The following is a 17933-nucleotide window of genomic DNA, read 5'->3' on the forward strand; positions in this document are numbered from 1 at the left end:
AACCTTTCGGCTGAATTTGAGCAACAGGCTCCACCTAGGGATCATACTCCCAACACAACTGAAGGTAATAAGCAAGGAGAGGCTTTTGTTCACCCTTGGTCAGGCCTGTTAAGAGAAAGATAAGCATTTAAAGCTCTATGTTACTGCAACAAATAGTGTGACAAATAGCTAAATAGTGTCAATTACGTTTATGTTGTTAGTGTGAAATGACTCCTTTAAGGGTGGTGGGGAGGGAGTATAGATATGCTTTTGGCTGAATTCACTTAAATTAACTTTTTGCATGATTTTCAACCTGGAGGTAGATACTAGTTTAGTTTTCATAAGAGCAAATTTGACTCATCATATTTATTGATTTTTGATTGTATAGTCTTAATTTTAGTCAGACACAGAGCTTAGTACAAGGTTAAGAGGCAGGTGCCTCAACTCAGTTGGCTAACTTACAATTTGTATTTGTATCTCAATAGGGCATTTTATGTTCATTCTGAAGAAAGCAGAAGCTTGTCACAAGTTGCCAAACTCCAGAGCCCAACGTTTAGCCAGGCAGGACCTGGATGCATACTTTCCTTCTGGTAAATACTAAAAACTGTGGTCAGCTACCCCAGCAACCCGGTGGTTGCAGGTGTACTTCTGCACTTGTTAGACTTTATGATTTGCCATTGGTTTGCCTTTAAAAATAGGTACTGTTATATTTATACAATTAGCATTTTACTTAGAAGCACATTATCAGTATTTGTTGTGTTCTTTCTTTAGATGAAAGAGACTCTTTCCCTCCAACAGTGGATTATAATTTAATTAACTCTGCCTCCTCTGTTCTAGGTGGAACTCCTTGAGAAAGGCTCCCAGGGTCCTGGAGCCAGAGTATGCACCTCAGCAGATAAGCTCTCGCATATGAGCAGCAATGATTACTGCAAGAAATAAAGGCGTCCATTGTAGCTAATTATTAATCAACGGTTGACTGAGTGGAAGAGCCTATAAGTTAAATATTTAGTCTATGCAATAAATCATTTCCATTCCTTGTGTTTGTTCTTTTTCAGGTTTTATGACCATGGTCTGTCAGTGGGAGCAGCTGAGCTACAGCTACATGTGGAAGATTCCAATGACTCTACAGTACTCTGGAGAGTATTGTGTAACCAGGGCAACCAGTGGTCACAGGCCACTATTCAGCTTGGACGCCTTACTCAGCCCTTCCATTTGTCACTAGATAAAGTCAGTCTTGGCATTTATGACGGAGTCTCAGCTATTGATGACATCAGATTTGAAAATTGTACCCTTTCTCTTCCTGCAGAGAGCTGTGAAGAGCCGGACTTTTTCTGGTGTCGACGCAGCAAGGCTTGCATAGAAAAACTTCTGTTATGTGATTTGGTAGATGATTGTGGTGATCATACTGATGAGGTTGACCGTGGTAAGTGCTTTGTTGTTGTTGTTGTTGTTATTATTATTATTATTATTATTATTATTATTTTGGTCCATCGTATTTTTACAGTGGAGATCTTGATTTGTTCACTGTTTTCTAGCCAATCAAGGCAAAGACAGGAAGCATTGTTCCAGAGTTGACGACCGTGATGAGTGGTTGATTAATCAGGTAACCGATATTTGTTATGTGGACTTATTAACTAGATACTATAGATAAAGTGCTAACCACAATGACTGAGTTTCAGATCTCATGGAATTTACAGTCTAATTGAGAAGTAGATATTATTCAAATATTGTTTTAAAAATACAAACTAGGGATCCCTGGGTGGCGCAGCGGTTTGGCGCCTGCCTTTGGCCCAGGGCGCAATCCTGGAGACCCGGGATCGAATCCCACATCGGGCTCCCGGTGCATGGAGCCTGCTTCTCCCTCTGCCTGTGTCTCTGCCTCTCTCTCTCTCTCTGTGAGACTATCATAAATAAATAAAAAAATTAAAAAAAAATACAAACTGGAAGCTTTGATGGGAGATATGGAGAGGAGTGTGGTGACTTTATAATAATGGTATTAAACTTTCTAAAGGAGATGACTTAGCTGAGATCTGAAAATAAAAAAGTCAAAGCATATATATGCAAAAGCCCTGATATGTGACCGTGTAGCAGATGGAGGCCAGCCAGTGCGGTAGGAGCGAGGAGGTGAAGGAGAGATAGGGTGCAGTATAAGGACAGAAATGTGAAGGAGGCCAGATTTGCAGATATTTATAGTCTATATTAGGAAAGTTTTTCTTCATTTGAGGGTTTTTAAGAAGGAAAGTGGTATAATAAAATTGGCATATTAAAACATGTCAGTGTAGATACAGAGTGATAAGTGGATTGGAGGAGAGTGGATTTGGGAGACCCATCATGAGGCCATTGCGATAATCCACTGAGGAGGGGTGGGCAGCCTGTATCACAGCGGCAGTGATGGAGATGGAGGGACTGATGTTTGGGGAAATACTTAGGAGGGACATTTGATGATGTTTTGGCTATAGGGAGCAGGGAGTGCTGTGTCAAAGGTAAGTCTTGAGTTTCTGGTTTAAATTACCAGAAAGTTTATGGTATCTGATGATTGTATACATTTTATAATTTAATAAACCTAGCACCAGGTAGTGCCCATTGCACTTGCTCCTGAAAATGAATCAGAAGCTTATAGCTGTTTTTTACTTCAATTACAAAATCAATCAGAAAAAGAATTTGCATCTTTCTTTGTCCAGAAATAGCAACAATTCTTAAAATTCAAGCTATATGCCTATTACATTGAGAGGCTAATTATAAACCAAAGTGAAGCCATAAAATGCTTGGTGCATCATAGGAAACACTGCATTAAGAAATTTCCATATAAATTATTGTACAGCATGCTGCATATATGTGATCTTTGATACAGTCAGGTGGATTGAAGTCAGAATTACCATGCATCTCATTACACAACTAATTCTTTGAGTGGATATGAATAAAGTTGATAATTTAGACAATGGCTAACATAAGAAGTGTAACTTGTCCCCAAGGTAATTTATTTTTGCCGCTTTAGAAAGCTTTTTCATCTTTCTGAAGCTCTCCGAAGCCCACTCCTCAAAAAAAAAAAAAAAAAAAGAAAGAAAATTATCCTTAAAACTACTATTAACTTAGAATGGAGTTATGTCAGTACAACTATAATAATCAAAATACTACTTGTGACTAAATATTAGTGAAAGAGAACAGTAGTGGTATCAGAGTGTCAGTTTCTCTCGCAGCTTTCCATATAAATGTGTTCCTGGATTCCATAGAAAGCATTAGGCATCCAGAAATCTATGTTTTATTTCCTAAATCTTCCTACGTTTAGAGATAGGGTTTTTTTATTTGAAGGTGGAGCTACGTGCATTCCCTTTCAAAATAGAGATTGAACATACAGTCAATATGAAGACAGGCAATATCAAAATCTGTTGGCTTTAGTGCCAGTTTTATGTCAAAAAACTTAGCAGCTTGACATTCTCCTTCTGCTCCACAGCCAAAGATTGACACCCGGAGAGTATGCTGTGGGTCCCCAGTTCACGTCACAGCTGGGCTTGATTAGTCACAAGTGAGGAAATATCAAACAAAAGCTCATCTCCCATTTGACATTTACTCACTGGGCTCCCATCATTAGTTCTAAGCTCCTGTTCTGTGGTTTTCAAAGACAGATGATTTGTTCTAGCCCGGCTGCATTTATCCACATTTGCTTATATTTATTGTTTCAGAATATTTATTCCCCTTTGGCACCAAGTGCATTTACTAAGATGAATAGTGAAAGGACAGCTGACATTTATATGTTTAAAAAATATTAACTTCGGTGAATGAAGCTAAAATGTAAAACTATGCATTAATTCTAACTCCTGTTCCTTCTACCCAAATAATGCTAAATGTTTTTATTCTAAAAACAAATCCTTGTTGTCAACAAAATGTTCACATCCTGAAAATGACTACATTACTATATTCTGGAAATTGTGGTAGATAAGCTAGGTGACGAGGGGCTAGTCAATCCTTTATAAGTGCTTTGAATTTTTCTAGTGCCTGGAAGGAGTTTTAAGCTTAAAAGCTCCAGCTCAAAGGAGCTGCAATCCAGTGAGAAGAAAAGACTGCCTCTCAGGAGATGCTGCCAAGAGCCCGCAGCACAACAGGAGGCATAAATAGAGAAGGAGAGAGGAGTGAGGTGTTTAAGGCAAGTGGGGAAGGTGGTGTATGCTAAGAAAAGGCTGGCCAGGGACAAACAGGAAGTTAATTTAACTTGGGAAAGGTAAAGCTTGAAAGAAGAGCTTAGATTTCAGTTTGGATTAAATGAGCATGTATGTACAGGAAGAAAATGATAAATTGCCATGGAAGGCAGAAGAATAGTCTTTCTGGCACTGATGGAGGGAAATGTGGAATTGGGGCAAGATGAAACCAAAGGGAGGAGTTTTTCAGCCTGAGGTCTGGAAAATGCTGGCATCAGGATCATGTTGAGTACTTGTTAAAAATATGGATTGCTCGGTCCCCCATATCTAACCAGGTAGTGCTGGTATGGAGCTTCGCCATGGAGCAAGCAATTATGCTGTACACATCAGGTGATTCTGAAAGATTGGACTCTATTAAAGTATGACTCTTCAGTTCTGCATGTTAGAATCGCCAAGGGAGATAATGAATTATCTTGATGTTTAACCGCACTATTTGTGGCAGTTCAGTCAACATCTCTGGGGGGGCTGGGGTGGCTCAGTTGGTTCAGCATCCAACTCTTGATTTCAGCTCAGGTCATAATCTCAGGGTTGTGAGACTGAGCCCCTGTAGGGCTCTGTGCTCAGTGGAGAGCCTGCTTGAGATTATCTCTCCCTCTGTCCCTTGACCCCCCTTTTCTCTCTCTAAAATAAATAAATCTTTAAAAAAATAAATCAACATCCCTCAAGATAAGTTCTGGAACTTCATGTTTTTTGTTTTGTTTTGATTTTTAACATTCACTGGTGATTGGGACATTTGGCTAAGGTTGAAATCGACTGAGCCAGAAGTTTATAGTATTGAGTCAGCCATGGTGCCCTCATCATTTGCATAAAGTTATAGTGCTGGAAATGGTGAAGGATGGGTATAAAAGGCATTTGGAAAATAATGGCTGAAGTAATGCCCCCCCAGTCTATAAAATATTATTACTTGATATAAATCTAGGATTTATTCACTTTTTAAAAATTTTTAGTGTCACATTTAAAAAACATTAAAATCATTAACCTTGGCAGGAGCCAAATATCAACAAGTATTCTTAATCATGTTTTTTGTCCTTAATTATTTTTTTGTTGTTATTTCATGCCAATTTCAGTACCTGAGTTCCAATGTAACTTTGAAAATGGAATCTGTAACTGGGAACAAGATACAGAAGACGACGTTGATTGGACCAGGAAGCACGGTCCAACTTCAACACTTAATACAGGGCCAATGAAGGCTCATACCTTGGGCACAGCTAAAGGACACTATCTCTACATAGAATCTTCGGAGCCACAGGTTTCCCAAAACAGAGCTACTTTACTCAGCCCTGTCCTCAATGCCACCGATGCAGGGGGCTGCACCTTCCGCTTATATTACCACATGTGTGGAAAGCATATTTATAGGCTGGCCATCTACCAGAGAGTTTGGAGTAACACAAGAGACAGCTGCTGTGGCAGATATTTGGGAATCAAGGCAACAGATGGATAAGGAAACGCCTCAATCTTTCCAGCAGGAAGCCTTTTCAGGTATAGATAATGGCTTTCGTAATTATTTAAGATGCATTCAGAATGTCTAAGGAATATGAAAGATCACTATATCCTTGAATTAAAAGCCAGTGGAATTTGGTCAGAGTTATTTGGAAGTACATTTATCATGCAATTAAGGTTGTGCCAAAGCATGTTAAGTTGCTTTCCTCTTTGACTACCCCCAATAATCTGTGATTAAAATTTCTAAAGGTGGACACATGGCATTGGCAGCAGCTACAGGTCCCTCTGACTTTAAGTCATTTTTCTCTTGAAATAAAAAATCTGGAGGGAAAAAGAGTTTTGCGCAATATATGGTACTCTGCCAAATGTTCAGGTTCTAAAATCTGTGATTTTTAAATATTCCATCAGACTTTTCCACCTTTTATAGGTAAGCAGCAGAAATTCGAGAAGGGTGCATGCTGTGTTGGAGAATCACACAGCTACTCTGGGGCAGAGCCAGAGGTCTAGCTAGGTCTCCTCACTCCTGCTGAAATATTCTTTACTGTGATTCTCACCTACCTTCTCCTAAAAGGAAAACTTGGGGGCAGCCCGGATAGCTCAGCGGTTTAGCGCTGCCTTCAGCCCAGGGGCTGATCTGGAGTCCCGAGATCGAGTCCCACCTCAGGCTCCCCGTGAGGAGCCTACTTCTCCCTCTGCCTGTGTCTCTGCCTCTCTCTCTCTCTCTCTCCTCTCTGTGTTTCTCATGAATAAATGAATAAAATCTTAAAAAAATAAATAAAAGAAAAACTTGGAATGGTGGGTTTAAATGCTTACGTGGCTTTTAAGATTTTATGAAGGCAATTTCTATTATCTCTTGGATTCCCTTAGCAATTTCCTGAAGTGGGTAAGTCAGGATCTTTTTTTATCAGTTTTACAAATATGAATAAAACATTTGGAGAGGTTGTTATTTATATCTGGCCAAATAGATGGTGCACAGCAGGATGGGGGCTTGGAATGGAATCTGCAGTTTCCAATTAATTCACATTCATTCCCTTTCTAATATATCATACAGCCTGTCATGTGTAGGAGGGTCGAATATTCTTTTTCTCTTTGCTCCAATAGATCTATATGTAATATACAGGGAGGAACTCCTTACCACTCCTGGCTAAACTTTTTTTTTTACATGTACTGAATTTCTCTGTTCCCTTATTTAAAGCGCTGTTTCAACCTAAATATCTTGAGAGCCATGATAGAGGGGCGTCTGGGTGGCTGCATCAGTTAAGCATCTGCCTTGGGCTCGGGCCATGATCTCAGGTCCTGGGATCCAGCCCTGCATTGGGCTCCCGCTCACTAAGAAGCCTGCTTCTGCCTCTGCCTGCCACTCCTCTTGCTTATGCTCTCTTTCTCTGTGTCAGATAAATAAATAAAAGCTTTTTAAAAAGCCATCATAGATATACGTTGTATATGACTCACTAAAGAATACATTGAAATGGGTGATTTGTCCAGATAGACACAGGCGGAAATTATGAGAACTAGTCTGCTATATGTAGAGTGTTATTTTGCTGTTCAGCCATGTGGCAGGTGCATGTAATCACAAGAAATGAAATGGAAGGAAGGTTCTTCGACTTTTATTTAATAATGGATCACCCACTTCAAATTTAATCAGATGAATTGTAAGTTGGGTCAAACTAGTATCCTTCTGATATTTACTCAAGAGTTGGTTGCCAGGAGAAAATCACCTTGGCAAGGGAGCTGTTTCACATTCAGATGAACAGAGAACTAACCAAGGAATCCTTTAGTTATGAATCAAAAATATAGAAATTGGTGTGTGGAACCAATTTTGGGTTATACATGCAGTACTCTGTTTTTATCCAATGGTTCTTCTAGGCTTTATTTTTTTCCAATGACATTCAGGCTTGAGAAGGTAAAATCAGATTGTGCTTGTGGTGTAGTTAAGATAATAAAAATTGGGTCCAATTTCAGCGACCAGAGATATTCCTTCATTGAATAATAAGTATACAGAGTTGTGGTGAGAGCAGAAATAACCAAGATTTTACTTAGCTGTGATATTGTAGGTGAAATTAGCTAGTGTCAGTCCAGCAGGTAATGTGCTCATTAAATGTTTGTTTAAAAGAAAAATCCAAGGATTTTTCAGGAGCTATGTATGTATATATAGTTGACACACAAGGTTACATTAGCTTCAGGTGTACAACATAGTGATTCAACAAGACTATATATATATATATATATATATATATATATATATATATATATGTTTTTTATAAATATAAATATATATATATATATTTTTTTTTTAAGACCATATATTATACTATGTTCACCACAAGTGTAGCTACGGCCTGTCCTGACACACTGCTCTTACACCATCTTTAACTGTATTCTTCACGCTAGGCATTCATTCTTATGGCCTACTCATTCAATAACTAGAAGTCTATATCTCACACTTCCCTTCACCATTTTGCCCAACACCCCACACTCCTCTCCTGTGACAACCACCAGTTAGTGGTCCGGATTTATGCATCTCATTTTGTTTTTTGTTTGTTTACTCATTTTTAAAAACTTCCACTTAAGTATTTGTCTGAGGTATTTCACTTCACACAATACCCTCTAGGTTAATCCATGTTTTCTCAAATGGCACACCTCCTCCTTTTTATGGCTATATAATATTCCGAGTGTGTGTGTATGTATATACATAATACTTTCTAATCCATTTGTCTATTGATGGGCATTTAGTTTGCTTCCAAATCTTGACTATCACAAATAATGCTGTGGTAAACATATGGGTGCATACATCTTTTCAAATTAGTGTTTTTGTGTTTTGGGGGTAAATAATAGTGCATTATTGGATCATAAGATATTTCTACTTTTAAGCTTTTGAGCAACCTCCATACTCTTTCCACAGTGGTTGCTCCTCTTGCATTCCCACCAACAGTGCAAGAGGGTTCCTTTTTCTATATGTCCTGCTAAAACTTTTTGTATCTTGTATTTTTGGTTTTAGCCATTCTGACAGGTTTATAGTGATATCTCATTGTGGTTCTAATTTGCGTTTCCCTGATAATTAGTGATGTTGAACATATTTTCATGTGTCTGTTGGCCATCTATATGTATTTGGAGAAATGTATGTATGTCATTTGCCCATTTTTTAATTGGATTGTTTGGCTTTTTTGGTATTAAGTTGTATAAATTCCTTATATATTTTGGATATTAATACTTTATTACATATATCATTTGTAAATATCTTCTCCCATTCAGTAGGTTGTCATTTTGTTTTGTTGATAATTATATTTGCTGTGTAAAAGCTTTTTATTTTGACGTAGTCCCAATAGTTTATTTTTGATGTTGTTTCTTTGCCTCAGCAGACATATCTAGAAAAATAGTGCTATGGCTGATGCCAGGGAAATTACTGCCTGTGCTCTCTTCTAGGGTTTTTATGGTTTCAGGTCTTATGTTGAGTTCTTTAATCCATTTTGAGTTTGTGTGTGGTGTTAAAAAGTGGTCTAATTTCCTTCTTTTTCATGTAGCTATCCAATTTTCACAGCACCATTTATCGAAGGACTATCTTTTCTCCATTGCATATTCTTGCCTCTTTATTCATAGATTAATTGACCATTTAATCCTATGTTTGTTTCTGAACTCTCTCTTTTGTTCTTTTGATTTATGTGTTGATTTTTTGTACCAGTACCATAGTTTTTTTATTAGTACAGTTTTGCAATATATCTTGAAATCTGGAACCATGACACTTTTAGCTTTTGTTATTCGCTCTCAAGATTGTGTTGGCTATTCAGTCTTTTGTGGTTTCCTACAAATTTCAGTATTATTTGTTGTAGTTCTTTGAAAAATACTTGGGATTTTTCTAGTTCCGTAGACATGTTAAATTGTTTATTGGAGCTTTATTTTGATTCTTGAGGTAGGCTGATAACCCTATATATTTCTCTCTTAGAACTGCTTTTGCTGCCTTCCCAAAATTTTGGACCATTGTGTTGTCATTTATATTTGTGTCTATGCATTTTGTTATTTCTCCTTTAATTACCCTGTTGACTGTTTGGTAGTATGTTGTTGAGTCTCCATATATTTGTGACATTTTCACTTATTTCTTGTGATTTATTTCTAGTTTTATAGCATATGATCAAGATATTTATAATTGCCATATCCTCTTATGGATTAATCCCTTTATTATTTTGTAATGACCATCTTTGTCTCTTGCTACTCTCTTTGTTTTAAAGTCTGTCCTGTCTGATATAAGTATTGCCATCCTGGACTGTTTTGTTGTTTGTTGTTGTTGTTGTTGTTGTTGTTTTGCTTTTCCTTGTATGGTGAATTTTTTTTAATCCTTCATTTTCAATCTTTATGAGTCTTTAGGTCTGAAGTGAGACTCCTTTTGTCATCATTAGATGGATATTGTTTTTCTTTTCTTTAATATTTTACTTATTCATGAGAGATAAACAGATAGAGGCAGAGACATAGATGGAGAAGCAGGCTTGCTGTGGGGAGCCTGATCCAGGACTCAAACCCAAAACCCAGAGATCATGACCTGAGCCAAAGGCAGATGCTCAGCCACTGAGCCACCAACATGACCCCAATGGATATTGTTTTTCTTATCCATTCTGCCACCCTTTTATCTTTTGATTAGAGCTGTTAGACCATTTACATTTTTTTCATTTTTTTAACCCTTTATTTTTTAATAATAAATTTATTTTTTATTGGTGTTCAATTTACCAACATACAGAATAACACACAGTGCTCATCCCGTCAAGTACCCCCCTCAGTGCCCATCACCCATTCACCCCCAACCCCCGACCCTCCTCCCCTTCCATCACCCCCAGTTCGTTTCCCAGAGTTAGGAGTCTTTATGTTCTGTCTCCCTTTCTGATATTTCCCACACATTTCTTCTCCCTTCCTTTATATTCCCTTTCACTATTATTTATATTCCCCAAATGAATGAGAACATACAATGTTTGTCCTTCTCCGATTGACTTACTTCACTTAGCATAATACCCTCCAGTTCCATCCACGTTGAAGCAAATGGTGGGTATTTGTCGTTTCTAATGGCTGAGTAATATTCCATTCTATACATAAACCACATCTTCTTTATCCATTCATCTTTCAATGGACACCGAGGCTCCTTCCACAGTTTGGCTATTGTGGACATTGCTGCTAGAAACATCGGGGTGCAGGTGTCCTGGCCTTTCATTGCATCTGTACCCTTGGGGTAAATCCCCAGCAGTGCAATTGCTGGGTCGTAGGGCAGGTCTATTTTTAACTCTTTGAGGAACCTCCACACAGTTTCCCAGAGTGGCTGCACCAGTTCACATTCCCACCAACAGTATAAGAGGGATCCCTTTTCTCCACATCCTCTCCAACATTTGTGGTTTCCTGCCTTGTTAATTTTCCTCATCGTCACTGGTGTGAGGTGGTATCTCATTGTGGTTTTGATTTGTATTTCCCTAATGGCAAGTGATGCCGAGCATTTTCTCATGTGCATGTTGGCCATGTCTTTGGTAGCATGGCAGGATACAAAATCAATGCCCAGAAATCAATGGCATTTCTATACACTAACAATGAGACTGAAGAAAGAGAAATTAAGGACTCAATCCCATTTACAATTGCACCCAAAAGCATAAGATACCTAGGAATAAACCTAACCAAAGAGATAAAGGTCTATACCCTAAAAACTATAGAACACTTCTGAAAGAAATTGAGGAAGACACAAAGAGATGGAAAAATATTCCATGCTCATGGATTGGTAGAAATAATATTATGAAAATGTCAATGTTACCCAGGGCAATTTACACATTTAATGCAATCCCTAACAAAATACCATGGACTTTCTTCAGAGAGTTAGAACAAATTATTTTAAGATGTGTGTGGAATCAGAAAAGACCCTGAATAGCCAGGGGAATTTAAAAAAAGAAAACCATAGCTGGGGGCATCACAGTGTCAGATTTCAGGTTGTACTACAAAGCTGTGGTCATCAAGACAGTGTGGTACTGGCACAAAAACGGACACATAGATCAGTGGAACAGAATAGAGAACCCAGAAGTGGACCCTGAACTTTATGGTCAACTAATATTCGATAAAGGAGGAAAGACTATCCACTGGAAGGAAGGCAGTCTCTTCAATAAATGGTGCTAGGAAAATTGGACATCCACATGCAGAAGAATGAAACTAGACCACTCTCTTGCACCAGACACAAAGATAAACTCAAAATGGATGAAAGATCTAAATGTGAGACAAGATTCCATCAAAACCCTAGAGGAGAACACAGGCAACACCCTTTTTGAACTCAGCCACAGAAACTTCTTGCAAGATACATCCACGAAGGCAAAAGAAACGAAAGCAAAAATGAACTATTGGGATTTCATCAAGATAAGAAGCTTTTGCACAGCAAAGGATACAGTCAACAAAACTAAAAGACAACCTACAGAATGGGAGAAGATATTTGCAAATGACATATCAGATAAGGGCTAGTTTCCAAGATCTATAAAGAACTTATTCAACTCAACAGCAAAGAAACAAACAATCCAATCATGAAATGGGCAAAAGAGGGATCCCTGGGTGGCGCAGCGGTTTGGCGCCTGCCTTTGGCCCAGGGCGCGATCCTGGAGACCCGGGATCGAATCCCACATCAGGCTCCCGGTGCATGGAGCCTGCTTCTCCCTCTGCCTGTGTCTCTGCCTCTCTCTCTCTCTCTCTCTCTCTGTGACTATCATAAATAAATAAAAATTAAAAAAATAAATAAATAAAAAAGAAATGGGCAAAAGACATGAACAGAAATCTCACAGAGGAAGACATAGACATGGCCAAGATCACTTTTTAATAATAAAATAATTTTATGTCATGGTTATAACTGCATTCAGAAGTTAATTAAAAATTCATTTTCATGGTATAATTTTTAAATATGCTTTTCCTTTCACTATATTAAAATGAAAAAAAATGTAGTTTTATTCTATTTCCTGCACAGATGTGTTAGACAAATCTAGAGGAGACATCAAAGAGCTTTCTGGCCTGAAAGATTGCAGAGATGGCCTTGGCTAGGCACATAATTTGTTAGGTTAGGCATGTGTTTTTGGAGCATCTACTCCGTGAGAAGAGAAAACTTAATCACACATGGAACCAGCATACGCAGAATTGATGTGTAATGCCTCGGGGAAAATGTTACTTGCTGAAAGAGAGGTCCATTGGGAGACTCAGGTAACTTACAAATCTTCAGGTCTATCTTGGGTGTGTATGTCTTTAATAATACTTGAAGGGGGGAACCCTGGGTAGCGCAGCAGTTTGGCACCTGCCTTTGGCCCAGGTCGCGATCCTGGAGACCCGGGATCGAGTCCCATGTCGGGCTCCTGGTGCATGGAGCCTGCTTCTCCCTCTGCCTGTGTCTCTGCCTCTCTCTCTCTCTCTCTCTCTCTCTCTCTGTGACTATCATAAATAAATTTAAAAAAAGAAAAAAAGAGGACCTTTCCATTTAAAAAAAAATATTTGAAGGGAGTCTTTACTTTTGGATGTTACTGGATAATACAAATGAACTAAGATAATACTATGGATAAAGACCACATACTGACTCTTTTTAAGAATTTAACTATTTTTATTTCTAAAAAAATCTTTCCTTTTACCACAAAAGACGAAATTCATTTTTATTGTAGGAAAATGTTTAAATATAGGTAGAAAAGGTAAACCACATCAATGCTGCTTACACCCTCATGATAAAAACATTGTGTGTGTCTTTACAATCTACCACGTTGCTTTCAATTAATACAATAAATAAAAGCAACACTGTTTTCAATTAATTTGCTTTAATTTTATATATAATTTTTAAACACCTATTCACCAATATTTTGTTTGGGCCAATAGTATTCCATCAAATGGATGTACCACCATTCACTAATTCAGTTCCTCACTATTGATTTAGGAGTTGCTTTCGATTGTACACAAATTAAAAAGTCTTTACTGAACAGTATACAGGTTTGCACACATTGCAAATTATATCCTAAGAGTAAAAGAAAATACAGAGTAGAATTTTTAATTGATATTCATTTTTAAACCATTTGATTTATGATTTTATTGTTTTAAATTTTTATTTATTTATGATAGGCACACAGTGAGAGAGAGAGAGGCAGAGGCACAGGCAGAGGGAGAAGCAGGCTCCATGCACCGGGAGCCCGATGTGGGACTCGATCCCGGGTCTCCAGGATCGCGCCCTGGACCAAAGGCAGGCGCTAAACCGCTGCGCCACCCAGGGATCCCTGATTTATGATTTTAAATTACTCTTCAATAATGTACCTTTTTTTCACAAGCAATACATGACTGTGTCTGTTTTTCTGTATGCTTGCCAAACACTGTCTAATTATTTTTTTCATTGTTTCAGTCTGAAAATATGGTTAAAGTAGGAGGTAACTGTATATTTTCTCCAATTCTTTAATGCTAAGCAGGTTGATCAAGTTTGTGTGCATGTGTGCCTTGTGTAGTTATATTTCTGTGTGTATCTATATTTCCTATTTGTGCTTTTTGCTTGGTTTTCAGTGTGTAATGCTTATTATTCTTCTTACTGACTTAATCTTTTAAAGCATCGAGGTATTTTTTTATTTGTTGTGAAAGTTGCAAAGATTTTCCCCAAGTTTTATTGACCTTTTATTAGTTTTTCATGTTTTCACCCTTCCTAGTTTTTAGGTTGTGCATAGTTATGTCTGCCAGGGTGTCCTTTATAGTTTATCTTTTTGTTATTTTTTCCAGAATGATATTTTTCATTAGGTTTATTGACACATGAATGACATATAACATGTAAATTTAAGGTGTACAATGTGATTATATTGTGAAATGATTACTACAGGAAAGTTGATTAACACATTCATCATGTCACAGCTACCTTTTTTTTTAGAGAATGTGGTGAGGACATTTAAGATCTACTCTCTTAGGAGCTTTCATATATACAATACATTACTGTTAACTGTAGTCACCATCCTGTGTATTTTACCCCTAGTAGTTATTTATCTTGTAACCATTTCCTCCATCTCTCCAAGCCCTTCTCCCAGGTGACACCTTTTTATTGTCTATTTTTATGAGTTTGATTTTATAAATTCCACATGTAAGTGAGATCATACAGCATTTATCTTTCTCTGTCTAACATATTTCTCTTAGCATAATGACTTCAAGATACATCCATGTGGTTCCAAATGGCAGGATTTCTTTTTTTTTTTAAGATTTTATTTATTTATTTGATAGACCACAAATGGGGGCGGGGAGGGCAGAGAGAAAGGGAGAAGCAAGCTTCCCACTGAGCAAGGAGCCTGATGTGGGGCTTGATCCCAGTACCCTGGGATTGTGAACTGAGCCAAAAGCAGATAGATGCTTAACCAAATGAGCCACCCAGGTGCCCCAAGATTTTTTCTTTTTTAGTATTCCTGTGTGCCCACACCTGTATTTGAATATATGTCGGTATTATGCACCATACTTTCTTAGTCCATTCATCTGTCAGTGGAGACTTAGGGTTCTTTATATGTCTTGGCTATTGTGAACCATGCTGCAGTGAACATAGGGATGCAGGAATCTCTTAAAGATACTAATTTCAGGGATACCTGGGTGGCGCAGTGGTTTGGCGCCTGTCTTTGGCCCAGGGCGCAATCCTGGAGACCGGGGATCGAATCCCACGTCGGGCTCCCGGTGCGTGGAGCCTGCTTCTCCCTCTGCCTGTGTCTCTGCCTCTCTCTCTCTCTGTGACTATCATAAATAAATAAAAAAATTTTTAAAAAAGATACTAATTTCATTTCCTTTAGGTATATATACCCAGAAGTGGGATTGGTAGATCATATAGAGTATTTAATTTTTTGAGAATCTGTATTAAATTTTTTGAGAATCCTTCATACTGTTTTCATACCTACTGCACCAATTTGCATTCCCACTGACAGCGCAGAAGTATTTCCTTTTCTCCACTTCCTTTCCAGCATATGTTGTCTTCTTGATGATAGTCATTCTCACAAGTGTGAGGTGATATCTTTTTGTGTTTTTGATTTGTATTTCTTGGTAATTACTGATGTTAAGCACAACTTCATGTACCTCTTGGACATGTGGATATCTTCTTTGGAAAAATATCAGCTCAGGTCCTTCGCCCCTTTTTTAATTGAATTATTTGGGGTTTTTTTGTTTTTGTTTTTTTAAGTATCGAGTTGTAGAAGTTCCTTAAATATTTTGGAAATTAATGCCTTATCAGACATATGGTCTACAAGTATTTTCTCCTATTCTTTGTGTCACCATTATTATTCTGTTATTAAGTACTTTGTTAATAATTTCTTTTGCTGTAAAGATAACTTTTTTAGTTTGATGTAGAGCCACTTGTTTATTTTTGCTTTGTTGCTTGTGCTTTTGGTGTTCTATGCAAAAACTCATTACCAAGACCAACATCAAGGAGTTTTTAACCCTATATTTTCTTCCAGAAGTTTTAATTATATTACATATGGGCTTTATTTTTGTCATGTTGCATTTTATGAAATGCTTTTATTATGCTTTTGCTATGAGGATTGTGTGATTTTTATCCAACGATATATTAATGTATCATGTTTATTGACTTGTGTTTGTTGAGCCTTCTTTGCATCCTAGGGATAAATCCCATCTTCGTGGCATATAATCCTTTTAATGTGCTAACTTCATTAACTAGTATTTTGTTGTGAATTTTTGCATTTATGTTCATCGGGCTATTGGACCTTTAGTATCTATATGCCTTTTGTATCTGGATAGTGGAGGTCTTATAAAGTGAATTTGGGAGTATTCCCTCTTCTTCAATTTTTTGGAAGGATTTCAGAAGGATTGGCTTTGATTCTTTAAATTCACCAGTGTTTGGTAGAATCCATGAGTAAAACCATCTTGTCCTGGACTTTTCTGTGTTGGGAGGTTTTTGATTACTGATTCAATGGCTTTTCTCATATTTATTCTGCTCAGATATTGTTTTTTTCTTGCTTCAGTCTTGTTAGGTTGTATGTTTCTAGAAATGTACAATTTCTTCTAGATTATCCAATTCATTGGTATATAATTGCTTATCATAGTCTCTTCTGATATATATATATATATATATATATATATATATATATATATATTTAAAAGATTTTATTTATTCATTCATGAGAGCCAGAGAGAGAGGGAGAGGCAGAGACACAGGCAGAGGGAGAAGCAGGTTCCATGCAGGGAACCTGATGTGGGACTCGATCCCTGGTCTCCAGGATCAGGCCCTGGGCCAAAGCAGGTGCTAAACTGCTAAGCCACCCAGGCTGCCCTCTTCTGATATTTTGGAATGATGTTTCAATTGTAATATCCCTCTTTTATTGATAATTTTATTCATTTGAGTCTTTTCTCTTTTTCTTGGTTAGCCTAGTGAAAGGCTTGTCAATTTTGTGTAGTTTTTTTAAAAAAAACTAATTCTTTTAAAAATTTTTTTTAGTTTTGTTAGTCTTTTGTTTTATTCTTCTGTGTTTCATTTTTTCTATTCTAATCCTAATTATTTTTTCTTCTGTTACCATTGACCTTAGTTCAAGCTCCTTGAGTTGTAAAGTTTGATTGTTTATGTGAGATATTTCTTTGTTTAATGTAGGTGTTTATGATTGTAAACTTTCCTCTTAGAACAGCTTTTAATGCATTCCATAAATTTTGGCATGTTATATTTCCATTTTCATTTATATCAAGATTTTTTAATTTCTCCTTTGATCCATAGTTTGTTCAGTAGTGTGTTTTGATTTCTATGTTTGTGAATTTCCCAACTTTCCTCTTCTTATTGGTATCTATATAGTGGTCAGAAAAGACATGTGATATAATTTTAATTTTCTTGAATTTGTTAAGACTTTTTTGTGTCTAAACATATGATCTGTCCTGGAACGTGTTCTGTCTGCACTTGAGAAGAATGTGTATTCTGCTGCTGTTGGGTGGAATGTTCTATATATGTCTGCTACGTCTATTTGATCTATAGTGTTTTTCACATATCACTATCTAGTGTTGAATAACAATATATGATCATATAGTCATATGTTATATGCAATCATGTGTATATACAGTCAGATAACACTGTAGTGCTCTTTCCTTATTGATTTTCTGTCTGAGTAATCCATCAATTATTGGGTATGGAATATTAAAACCCTTCTTATTGTATTGTTGTTTATTTCCCCATGCAGCTCTGTTATTATTTGCTTTATATATTTGGATGTTCTGATGTTGGATGCATACATATTTGCAATTATTATGGCTTGTTTGTGAACTAATCCTTTTATCATTATACAGTGACATTCTTTGTCTCTTGTGACTATTTGAAACTTACTCTATTTCTGATAGAAGTATAGCCATTCCTCC

General features: G+C 37.2%; 1 long non-coding RNA gene across 1 annotated transcript in view; it reads left to right on the forward strand.

Annotated features, from left to right (window-relative positions):
- Positions 1–1513: 1513 nt before the first annotated feature.
- LOC144320227 (uncharacterized) overlaps positions 1514–17933 on the forward strand; it is a 61476-nt gene continuing 45056 nt past the window's right edge. The window contains exons 1-2 of the long non-coding RNA XR_013385784.1: positions 1514–1582; positions 5240–5651. This is a non-coding gene — a long non-coding RNA (uncharacterized LOC144320227). The remainder of the gene's footprint in view (positions 1583–5239; positions 5652–17933) is intronic.

The sequence above is a fragment of the Canis aureus genome, chromosome 9, assembly GCF_053574225.1.
Source record: "Canis aureus isolate CA01 chromosome 9, VMU_Caureus_v.1.0, whole genome shotgun sequence".
Lineage (NCBI taxonomy): Eukaryota > Metazoa > Chordata > Mammalia > Carnivora > Canidae > Canis > Canis aureus.